The sequence below is a fragment of the Diabrotica virgifera genome, chromosome 9 (genome assembly GCF_917563875.1).
Source record: "Diabrotica virgifera virgifera chromosome 9, PGI_DIABVI_V3a".
Classification (NCBI taxonomy): Eukaryota; Metazoa; Arthropoda; class Insecta; order Coleoptera; family Chrysomelidae; genus Diabrotica; species Diabrotica virgifera.
Genome location: NC_065451.1, coordinates 132264735 through 132278415, shown reverse-complemented (window position 1 = coordinate 132278415; position 13681 = coordinate 132264735).

Genomic DNA, 13681 nt, shown 5'->3' with positions numbered 1-13681 from the left:
TCGGTTAATCACATCCACAGATGTCGCTTTTGCCTCTCGGTTTTTGCCTAAGCGCGTGGATTTCTCTTCCCGCTTACCGTGTCTTACTCACGGTGATCTGAAAAGATCAGCAAGGTCGAGTCGTCCCCACTACTTCGGCTTCTCCTCGGTACTGCAGCTCCGTACGCGTCTGCACTGTTCAGCGTCTGACGCTACTCTCGTAGAGACCGTCGTTAGAGATTCGCCACCTTTTATAGTTTTGAATCGCTAACGAAACAAAGGATTATGAAGGCGGAGCCTAAGCCGTGAACAAATGCGTGCCATTGGTGACAAAAGCATAAAGAGTCGAAAAATTGATTTACGATTTAAAGTAACAATACATAATTTACAAGCAAAATTTGTATTTGAATTTTTGGAATTGTAGAAAAAATATTGAGAAAAATATTTGGTTGATAAATATACAATAAAATAAGGCACTCTCTAGACAACTGGGGGCGGTTGGGTTGATTTAACCATATAAGACAACCCTTCTGCGGTTTTTCCCTTACACATGAGCCGAACTGTGAACTATTTATTGTATTTAGGTTAGGTTATAAGTTGTAAAGATGATTAATGTTACGAATATAAAAATAATTTTCTTATTTTTTATGCTGCTGATACTCTCTTTAACATTGAGCATTTGAATTTATAATAAATATTTTTATAACGACCATTTTGCTGTTTTTTGCAAATAGTTTTAATGATGCAGTTATTCTAAAGGCAAATCTATATAAAAAAAAAATAGTTCCCATTTCGATAGTTCCTAACATCCAATAAGAAAGCTAGCTTCCAGAAATAAACGAATTAAAAGTAATAATAAACATAAACTTTACCAACATTTTTGCTTTAGTAGAGTGGCTATCGGACTGTCTGGTATAGATATATTAATCCCAACTGACTCACTGGTTTTTTCAAATTCATTAGTGTTTGACTCTATGTTAGATGATTTACTTTATTCAAAAGCAGGAACAATTTCTGCATTAACATTTGCGCCAGCATCATCATCATCTTGTGGCACATAATTTGGATCTGCAATTGAATCATCATCATCCTCGGATAAATATGACCTTCTGTTATCATTACTTCTGACTAACAAGTCAGCTGATTCTGACAGGTAGCAGAATAGCTTTTTGCTAAACAATTTCCATTTAATTAGGTCAAAACTATCCTGAGTTCCTTGTTAAAGCATAAAGAGTCTAAAAATTGATTTACGATTTAAAGTAAAAATACATAATTTACAAGCAAAATTTGTATTTGAATTTTGGGAATTGTAGAAAAAATAATGCGAAAAATATTTGTTTGATAAATATGCAATAAGATAAGGCACTGTCTAGACAACTGGGGCGGTTGGGTTGATTTAATCATATAAGACAACCAACCCTTCTGCGGTTTTTCCCTTACACATGAGCCGAACTGTGAACTATTAATTGTATTTAGTTTAGGTTATAAGTTGTAAGGATGATTAATGTTCGAATATAAAAATAATTTTCTTGTTTTTTATGCTGCTGATACTCTCTTTAACTTTGAGCATTTGAATTTATAATAAATATTTTTATAACGTCCATTTCGCTGTTTTTTGCAAATAGTTTTAATGATGCAGTTATTATAAAAGCAAATCTATATAAAAAAAATAGTTCCCATTTCGACACTTCCTAACATCGAATAAGAAAGCTAGCTTCCAGAAATAAATGTTAAAAGTAATAATAAATATAAACTTTACCAGCATTTTTGCTGTAGTAGAGTGCCTATCGGAGTGTCTGGTATACATATATTAATCCCAACTGACTCCCTGGTTTTTTCAAATTCATTAGTGTTTGACTCTATGTTAGATGATTAAATTTTTTAAAAGCAGGGATAATTTCTGCATTAACATTTGCGCCATCATCATCATCATCATCTTGTGGCACATAATTTGGATCTGCAATTGAATCATCATCATCCTCGGATAAAAATGAACTTGTGTTATCATTACTTCTGACTAACAAGTCAGCTTTTTTCTGATAGGTAGCAGAATAGCTTTTTGCTAAACAATTTCCATTTAATTGAGTCAAAACTATCCCGAGTTCCTTGTTAAAGCATAAAGAGTCTAAAAATTGATTTAAGATTTTAAGTAAAAATACATAATTTACAAGCAAAATTTGTATTTGAATTTTTGGAATTGTAGAAAAAATAATGAGAAAAATATTTGGTTGATAAATATACATAAAGATAAGGCACTGTCTAGACAACTGGGGCGGTTGGGTTGATTTAACCATATAAGACAGCCATTCTGCGGTTTTTCCCTTACACATGAGCCGAACTGTGAACTATTAATTGTATTTAGTTTAGGTTATAAGGATGATTCATGTTACGAATATAAAAATAATTTTCTTGTTTTTACGCTGCTGATACTCTCTTTAACATTGAGCATTTGAATTTATAAGAAATATTTTTATAACGTCCATTTTGCTGTTTTTTGCAAATACTTTTAATGATGCAGTTATCATAAAACCAAATCTATATATAAAAAAAATAGTTCCCATTTCGATACTTCCTAACATCCAATAAGAAAGATCTTTTTCAGAAATAAACGAACTAAAAGTAATAATAAATATAAGCTTTACCAACCTTTTTGCTTTAGTAGAGTGTCTATAGGAGTGTCTGGTATAGATATATTAATCCCAACTGACTCCCTGGTTTTTTCAAATTCATTAGTGTTTGACTCTATGTTAGATGATTTACTTTGTTCAAAAGCAGGAACAATTTCTGCATTAACATTTGCGCCAGCATCATCATCATCATCTTGTGGCACATAATTTGGATCTGCAATTGAATCAGCATCATCCTCGGATAAAAATGAACTTCTGTTATCATTACTTCTGACTAACAAGTCAGCTGATTCTGACAGGTAGCAGAATAGCTTTTTGCTAAACAATTGCCATTTAATTGGGTCAAAACTATCCTAAGTTCCTTAACAATAACAATACATAATTTACAGGCAAAATTTGTATTTGAATTTTTGGAATTGTAGAAAAAATAATGAGAAAAATATTTGGTTTACTGAACCGAACTGTGAACTATTTATTGTATTTAATTTAGGTTATAAGTTGTAAGGATGATTAATGTTACGAATATAAAATAATTTTCTTTGTTTTTCATGCTGCTGATACTCTCTTTAACATTGAGCATTTGAATTTATAATAAATATTTTTATAACGTCCATTTTGCTGTTTTTTGCAAATAGTTTTAATGATGCAGTTATTATAAAAGCAAATCTATATAAAAAAAAAATAGTTCCCATTTCGACACTTCCTAACATCGAATAAGAAAGCTAGCTTCTAGAGTTAAACGAATTAAAAGTAATAATAAATATAAGCTTTACCAACATTTTTGCTTTAGTAGAGTGCCTATCGGAGTGTCTGGTATAGATATATTAATCCCAACTGACTCCCTGGTTTTTTCAAATTCATTAGTGTTTGACTCTATGTTAGATGATTTACTTTGTTCAAAAGCACGAACAATTTCTGCATTAACATTTGCGCCATCATCATCATCATCATCTTGTGGCACATAATTTGGATCTGCAATTGAATCATCATCATCCTCGGATAAAAATTAACTTATGTTATCATTACTTCTGACTAACAAGTCAGCTTTTTTCTGATAGGTAGCAGAATAGCTTTTTGCTAAACAATTTCCATTTCATTGAGTCAAAACTATCCCGAGTTCCTTGTTAAAGCATAAAGAGTCTAAAAATTGATTTACGATTTAAGGTAAAAATACATAATTTACAGGCAAAATTTGTATTTGAATTTTGGGAATTGTAGAAAAAATAATGCGAAAAATATTTGTTTGATAAATATGCAATAAGATAAGGCACTGTCTAGACAACTGGGGCGGTTGGGTTGATTTAATCATATAAGACAACCAACCCTTCTGCGGTTTTTCCCTTACACATGAGCCGAACTGTGAACTATTAATTGTATTTAGTTTAGGTTATAAGTTGTAAGGATGATTAATGTTCGAATATAAAAATAATTTTCTTGTTTTTTATGCTGCTGATACTCTCTTTAACTTTGAGCATTTGAATTTATAATAAATATTTTTATAACGTCCATTTTGCTGTTTTTTGCAAATAGTCTTAATGATGCAGTTATTCTAAAGGCAAATCTATATAAAAAAATAGTTCCCATTTCGATAGTTCCTAACATCCAATAAGAAAGCTAGCTTCCAGAAATAAACGAATTAAAAGTAATAATAAACATAAACTTTACCAACATTTTTGCTTTAGTAGAGTGCCTATCGGAGTGTCTGGTATAGATATATTAATCCCAACTGACTCCCTGGTTTTTTCAAATTCATTTCAACAATTTCTGCATTAACATTTGCGCCAGCATCATCATCATCTTGTGGCACATAATTTGGATCTACAATTGAATCATCATCATCCTCGGATAAAAATGAACTTGTGTTATCATTTCTTTTGACTAACAAGTCAACTGATTCTGACAGGTAGCAGAATAGCTTTTTGCTAAACAATTGCCATTTAATTGGGTCAAAACTATCCTAAGTTCCTTGTTAAAGCATAAAGAGTCTAAAAATTGATTTACGATTTAAAGTAAAAATACATAATTTACAAGCAAAATTTGTATTTGAATTTTGGTAATTGTAGAAAAAATAATGCGAAAAATATTTGTTTGATAAATATACAATAAGATAAGGCACTGTCTAGACAACTGGGGCGGTTGGGTTGATTTAATCATATAAGACAACCCTTCTGCGGTTTTTCCCTTACACATGAGCCGAACTGTGAACTATTATATGTATTTAGTTTAGGTTATAAGTTGTAAGGATGATTAATGTTACGAATATAAAAATAATTTTCTTGTTTTTTATGCTGCTGATAATCTCTTCAACATTGAGCATTTGAATTTATAATAAATATTTTTATAACGTCAATTTTGCTGTTTTTTGCAAATAGTTTTAATGATGCAGTTATTTTAAAGGCAAATCTATATATAAAAAAAACAGTTCCCATTTCGATACTTCCTAACATCCAATAAGAAAGCTAGCTTCCAGAATTAAACGAATTAAAAGTAATAATAAACATAAACTTTACAACATTTTTGCTTTAGTAGAGTGCCTATCGGAGTGTCTGGTATAGATATATTAATCCCAACTGACTCACTGGTTTTTTCAATTTTATTAGTGTTTGACGAACAATTTGAGATGATTTACTTTGTTCAAAAGCAGGAACAATTTCTGCATTAACATTTGCGCCAGCATCATCATCATCTTGTGACACATAATTTGGATCTACAATTGAATCATCATCATCCTCGGATAAAAATGAACTTCTGTTATCATTACTTCTGACTAACAAGTCAGCTGATTCTGACAGGTAGCAGAATAGCTTTTTGCTAAACAATTTCCATTTAATTGAGTCAAAACTATCCTGAGTTCCTTGTTAAAGCATAAAGAGTCTAAAAATTGATTTACGATTTAAAGTAAAAATAAATAATTTACAGGCAAAATTTGTATTTGAATTTTTGGAATTGTAGAAAAGATAATGAGAAAAATATTTGGTTGATAAATATACAATGAACTAAGGCACTCTCTAGACAACTGGGGGCGGTTGGGTTGATTTAACCCTATAAGACCCTATATAACCCTTCTGTGGTTTTTCCCTTACACATGATCCGAACTGTGAACTATTTATTGTATTTAGTTTATGTTATAAGTTGTAAGGATGATTAATGTTACGAATATAAAAATAATTTTCTTGTTTTTTATGCTGCTGATACTCCCTTTAACATTGAGCATTTGAATTTATAATAAATATTTTTATAACGTCCATTTTGCTGTTTTTTGGAAATAGTTTTAATGATGCAGTTATTATAAAAGCAAATCTATATAAAAAAATAGTTCCCATCTCGACACTTCCTAACATCCAATGAAAAAGCTAGCTTCCAGAATTAAACGAATTAAAAGTAATAATAAATATAAGATTTACCAACCTTTTAGCTTTAGTAGAGTGCCTATAGGAGTGTCTGGTATAGATATATTAATCCCACCTGACTTCCTGTTTTTTTCAAATTCATTAGTGTTTGACTCGATGTTAGATGATGTACTTTGTTCAAAAGCAGGGACAATTTCTGCATTAGCATTTGCGCCATCATCATCATAATCATCTTGTGGCACATAATTTGGATCTGCAATTCAATCATCATCATCCTCGGATAAAAATGAACTTCTGTTATCATTACTTCTGACTAACAAGTCAGCTGATTCTGACAGGTAGCAGAATAGCTTTTTGTTAAACAATTTCCATTTAATTGAGTCAAAACTATCCTGAGTTCCTTGTTAAAGCATAAAGAGTCTAAAAAATGATTTACGATTTAAAGTAAAAATACATAATTTAAAAGCAATATTTGTATTTGAATTTTTGGACTTGTAGAAAAAATAATGAGAAATGATAAATATACAATAAAATCAGGCACTGTCTAGACAACTGGGGGCGGTTGGGTTGATGTAACCATATAACACAGCCATTCTGCGGTTTTCCCTTACACATGAGCCGGACTGTGAACTATTTATTGTATTTAAGTTAGGTTATAAGATGTAAGGATGATTAATGTTACGAATATAAAAATAATATTCTTGTTTTTTATGCTGCTGATACTCTCTTTAACATTGAGCATTTGAATTCATAATAAATATTTTTATAACGTGTTCTCTTAAAGTACTTACATCATAAAAACGCTTATCACAAATTTTACATTTAAGACTTTTTTCTTCGGTGTATTGTGGGGAACTCTCCACTCGGTTCTGCGTAAAATCTAAAATAAAAAATAACTAGCGTAAGCAACATAATATTTATAATATAACAAGCTGAAAATGCGAGCATTATCATAGCGAAAACTTTGTTGATTTACTTATTTAAATTCATAAACGGAAAATTGCTATTATGAAACGTTGTTTAGAATTAAAAATTATGTTTTAATGTACAATTACATAAATATATCATAATTTAACTGTTATAAACTAGAAAGGTACTTTACTCTTGATCGAAATTCATATTTTTTATATACCTTGTATAAAATTAATTGGTTCGTCCACACTACTAGGAATAACAATTTTTAATTTTCTTGTTTTTGTAAAGAATATTTTAATCTTTGCTGTTTTTTGCAAATAGTTTTAATGATGCAGTTATTATGAAAGCAAATCTATATAAAAAAATAGTTCCCATTTCGACACTTCCTAACATCCAATAAGAAAGCTAGCTTCCAGAATTAAACGAATTAAAAGTAATAATAAATATAAGCTTTACCAACCTTTTTGCTTTAGTAGAGTGCCTATCGGAGTGTCTGGTATAGATATATATTAATCCCAACTGACTCCCTGGTTTTTTCAAATTCATTAGTGTTGGACTCTATGTTAGATGATTACTTTGTTCAAAAGCAGGAACAATTTCTGCATTAACATTTGCGCCAGCATGATCATCATCATCTTGTGGCACATAATTTGGATCTGCAATTGAATCATCATCATCCTCGGATAAAATTTAACTTCTGTTATCATTACTTCTGACTAACAAGTCAGCTGATTCTGACAAGTAGCAGAATAGCTTTTTGCTAAACAATTTTCATTTAATTGAGTCAAAACTATCCTGAGTTCCTTATTAAAGCATAAAGAGTCTAAAAATTGATTTACGATTTTAAGTAAAAATACATAATTTACAAGCCAAATTTGTATTTGAATTTTTGGAATTGTGGAAAAAATAATGAGAGAAATATTTGTTAGATAAATATACAATAAAATAAGGCACTGTCCAGACAAGTGGGGGCGGTTGGGTTGATTTAACCATATAATATAGCCATTCTGCGGTTTTTCCCTTATACATGAGCCGGACTGTGAACTATTTATTGTATTTAGGTTAGGTTATAAGTTGTAAGGATGATTAATGTTACGAATATAAAAATAATTTTCTTGTTTTTATGCTGCTGATACTCTCTTTAACATTGAGCATTTGATTTTATAATAAATATTTTTATAACGTCCATTTTGCTGTTTTTTGCAAATAGTTTTAATGATGCAGTTATTATAAAATCAAATCAATATAAAAAAAGAATGTGTGTGTACTTTGTACGCACGTAAGAAGGTATTCTTCTATTATATAATAGGTAATTTAAACGAAGTAAATATACTTAAAGGGTTATTTGTACTTATTTTATTTAAAAATCAAACTAACTTTCTTATCTACCACTTTCAAAAAAGAAAATATCTTCAAAAATTATATAATAATATACTTACAATCATAAAATCTATAAAAAAAAATAAGAAAATAATAACTTGCTTGGGGCTTGATACCGGCATAATATCTGATGTTTCTCCTATAAATTAAATTTAGTAAACTCCAACTGTTTATTTTAAAATCAGTTGATCGGTCTGGTAATTACCAAATTAACTAAATAATGATAAGAGTAAAACTAGTTCTTTTAGTTAAATTGTAACTGGAAAATATGTTCTTGATATTTAAAAGCGATATTTTTATCAAACTATGCTTATTTGGAAGAAGTACTTAAAGCACTGTAAACTTCTTTGACATATCACTTCTAATTATTTAAATTTATACTTTTACTATCGAAAAACTATAAGTTGTGGAGCTCGAATTTAATTTACTTTTATGTTTGAATTTCAGGACCGGCCAATCCGTACGTATTTTTATATAAGCTAATTTGTGAATATTGCACATATGTAGATGTGGTCGTTTAATGTCCTCTTCGTTAAGATTAAGCACAAAAATGTTAGATATGTACTCATAACAAGTGGGTCCACAAACCCATCCGTTTTTTGAAGTAGCAATTGCTCATTCTTTGGAACACTAGATAATATATGATTCGGAATTCTTATGCAATTAATGAAAATCATTGGCGGAGCAAACTGACCAGCAGCGTTAGCGGTTATCAGTATGATTAGATTTTCCTTTTTATCTCCTCCTACACTGTAAACATTTTTTTCACCATTTTTTGCTTAAACTTTATCTCCCTCTGGCTGTACGGAAAATGCCATTTCGTTGGCAATAAAAAGTCTGTGTGGTTGATCAGCAACATACAGTATTTTCTTGTCCATTAGGTATCTTTTAATTTCTTCAAACCAGTTTCGAACCTGTAATTCTGTGACCTCTTCTCTAGCTGTTGTTAATGTTTGGCTAATCCTTTCAAACATTTCAGGATGTCTACCTAAAAAACCTTTACAACATTTTGGCCCAGGCTTTCCATTTACAAATTTGGTATTTCTTTTGGTTTCCTTAACTCAATCTATAAGCTGTGTTTTCGTAAGTGTATGATTTGATTTCACAAACTAAAGTAAACACAACGCTATAATTTGATTTCGCTCCTTATAAAATATACCTTTTATTCTACGAAAATATATTTAGGTATAAGCCACAATTTAACCAAAAATAATGTCGGGATACCACAAATCGGATGTCGACACGTTAATAAAATCATTTTTTTACTTCAGTTGTGGCTTATTTCCCATTTAGAATAGTTTATTACATATATTGTATGAGCTAATTAGATGAGCTAATCCAAGATCCCATATATAACTTAGTAGAACAACGATTATAAAAACAAATTAAGGCTTTTAATTAAAAGCATAAGAAATAATAACTGACAAAATAGAAATTGCAAATGAATTAAATACGCATTACAGTACATTAGGACAAAAGTATGGACAAAAAATACCCATTTGTAATGATACATCGTAATGATACATACCCGACATCGTATCATGTACCTACCTCAGACACAAAGTGTAAATAAAAATAATATACCAAACAGCACAGCAAAATATCTTCGTGCGACTCAATTCTTAGCGACAAAACTACGGCAAGAGAAATCCCTCGCACGTTCAAAATTCTTATAATGTGAAACAAGCGAAACAGCACTATCACAGACCGTATCAAATCGGTCGTATACGACCGCCTGGCAGTCAACCTCTTAACAATCAACTAAATTATCAAATTATCAACTGCAAAATCTTTCGACATTGTCATGTGCCAAAATTTTGTCTTTAAGATTGTTGAATTTTCTTAAATACCCTGCGTGCACCTTACTCCTGGCGTTTTTGTAATTTAAATTTGAAGATTTCTCTAAAATATAATGAAGCCATAGGAGGTTGGAGAACGGTTCAAAGTTCTTCCAGTTGTTTCTGAAAAAGAGAAAGAAGAAATTATACTTTGAATCGCTACAAACCTTGTAATATTGTGTAATGTGGTTAAATAAATTCATTCACAGTGGCGGCTCGTGACCTCAGTATGCGGGTAGGTGACACATTTACCTTTATACAGTGATGAGCGCGCTAATAACCGGCAAAATAGCACAAAAGATGGAAAATCTATGAAGTAGTGAGATAAAATGAAATGAAACTAGTGGAGCTGGGAAATTTAGCGAAATTAACTAATAAATTTACATTATATTGATTGTTTCCCACCGTTAGACGTATCGTACGAGTTTGGCAACTACCACTGTCACGGTGACAGTTTTAGTTGACATACTCCTCTGATACGTGTAAAGGTGGGAAGCCCTTTTTAATTTCTAATTGTAAAATAGTTTTAATTTAATTAAGATTCTTGATCTGTATCATGTAAAAGGTCATTTTCGTTGCCGGTAGATTCGTCATTGAGGTGTTGTGTGATTGTTTTTTAACTTACTGTTATATGATCATATAATAATATGATCCATATTATGGCCCAGGCTTTCCATTTACAAATTTGGTTTCCTTAACTCAATCTATAAGCTGTGTTTTCGTAAGTGTATAATGCATTCTAGAAAGTTATAGCTTCCACCAAAATGTTTTCTTCCTCATTTGTTAAGGTTGGAGAAGGCTCCATAGTGCAGACCTCGGAATGTTTTCCTGTTATTTTGTAAAGCAAAGCATAAAAAAATATATTAGGGCAAAGCACATAGTTATTGGACAGGTAAGCGTTTTTGATTTTAATGTATTCATACAATGATTACTTACAATTATTTGCTAACAGACTTGGGTTTTCCTAAAAGATAAATTAATGCTCTTTGGACCTATGGTTTGCAAATTTATTTAAAACATTACCATTTATTATAAAAAAACAAGATACAAAAACCTGCATAAACAAACAGTTATTGGACGATTTTGACAGATATTGGACATGTATGTGATAGTTATTGGGCAAACACTAAAAAGGCGGTAAATACCAAAAACAACTATTATTTAGGCATATGTACTTAAATAGACCTATTTTTACTTTAGGTAAAAAATATTTACGAGATGGTTCATTTAAAAATATATATTTTTTACAGCAGCTTGGTAAACACTATAAAGTACGTCAATGTCTGCTTCCGAATCATCACCGTTTAAACTAGTATTAGATTGTATGGAGCAATTCTCTATCAGATGCTTTGTAGCATGAATCACAAAGTAAAATCTCATCTGGATCATATTTATCCACGATAAACTGCCTATGTTTCTTTGGGATGCGTTGCTCATGAAAAAAGAATTGACACGTGTCACATTGAATTTGATTATTTTTGGATAGGATGGTATTTTTACATACAAAACAGCTTTTATTTTCTTTCAGTTTTTTTCCTACGGGAATTATTCCTTTGACACCAGATTTTGTTTTAGCAATACCTTTTTCTTCTCGTTTCCTTTTTCTCTGTTCTTTGCCTTTTAATTCGAGCTTCTATTCAACCATTTTGGCATTTTTTATGTAATTGCAAATGGAATTCTTTCAGTATTTCTCGTTCCTTTCCTCTTAGGATTTTTTGGAGTTGTCAGATACTGCCCACATAACGTTGAATCAATCCTACGAACCTTATTGCTTGTCTGAAAACTTGTTCCCGCACTATTCGTCAAAATATCTTCAGGTGTTTTCATTAAATTCTCCACGGTTTTATTTAGTATTTTCAGTTTTATTAGTTGATATAACGTGAGTGTTATTCGTGGAATTATCTTGTGTCGTTAAATTACTTTCAGTCTTATTTTCTAAAACTTGATTAGTCATATTCAATACTGTCGTTTCTTTTTCCATTGGTGCGTGCACCAAAACGCCTACTGATAATATATGTAGTTACAGAGTTAATGTGTGGTTCTGCTTCGCTGGTGTCTCAGGTAGGGTAAGTTGGTTTGCATCTTGATGTTTCATATCGATAGAGATTTCGTCCTGATCTGTGACTGTAATTTTTTTAGCATCCATAATTGCATCTTCACTCTTCACTATTGTTTTCAGGTTGATTTTTTTTGTCATTCAAATTTTTTTTATTATTTTTCATATCATCTGTTATTGTAATTATTGTGATTGCATGATTAATTTTAACTTCATTACTATTTTCAGATTGTTTATTAAAATACTGCCAAATTTTAAATATAAGTTACTGCCATCTTTCGGAATCTGCTCATTTAACAATCGAAATTGAATTATTTTTTCTTCGCCAACAATTTTGGTAAACGTTTCATAATTCATCACTGAATTTGGCAAGAAAGGAACTTCCTCAGAATGATTTTTTTTTCATATTGGCTCCCAAACGTTTTGAATAGTCAATTGCAGTGGGATTAAATGTATAGAGCCCTCAAGCTCTAAAGCCATTAATTAGTGTGTCAGGTTTTATACTTGTCTTAAGGGCTTTCTCCAATACAGGTGCAAAAGTAACCTTGTTGAGGCCTTCTTCTGGATATTCTTCATCCCACTGTCGTAACACATTGACTCCAAGCCTCTTTTAAATGCCGAAAAACTGCCACATCACAGAGCTGTAAAATCCTTGTGACATTTGGATATAGCGCAAATATCTCTGTTTGCAGTTCACTGCATAGAACGCTCATGCCCAATTTTACCAACTATACCTAAATATTTAAGAATTACCTAAGTGGGCTTAGGTACTTCCTAACTCTAAAACGGATTTCACCATACGCTAAGAATTGTCTAAATCGCTTAAGCATTACCTTATCGTAGGATACGTTTTGCGATCTCCCTAAACTTTTTAGGTATTACTTATCGTTGAAAGTGAGGTTATATTTTTAGTTATGTACCTGTGACGTTTGTCAATAATTTTCTTCTTACCATATTTCTATTGTTATACTGTAATATTATGTATATTAGTTGTAATTTTGTATTATTTTATATTAATAAGTTTTGTTTTAGAATTGGTACTATTTGTAATACAGAAGCACTACAATTTATATCTGATTCTGAAGAAGAAACAGAAAGATCTCGAGTTATGAAGGATCGACCAAATTATTTTGAACCTTTGGACAATGTGAATTTTTTTAAGGTTTCGAATGGCCAAACCAACAGTTTTGTATGTGTTAAAAAAAATTGAAAATGACTTTTTGCAACTTGACTACGAAATTTAGGTAGTTCTGGTGTCATTCTTTGGTCTCATGCTTCTAGAATGGATGCGTCTATAAAGAATATAAGTATTAACCATTGCCATATCAACGAAATGATAGAACGACTTCAATGAAGCACTTTGCGTTTTGAGGCGGATATGGTAATGTCCAATCACACCATCCATACGATCTACACCTCCCATGTGATAGTTGTATCCTCTGATTATCCGGGGGCAATCAATTTCTATAGATATAAATTTTTTGTGCTTCCGTTCGTATCTACCAATCTTTTCAGGTGGTTCCGGTGTTGCTGTTA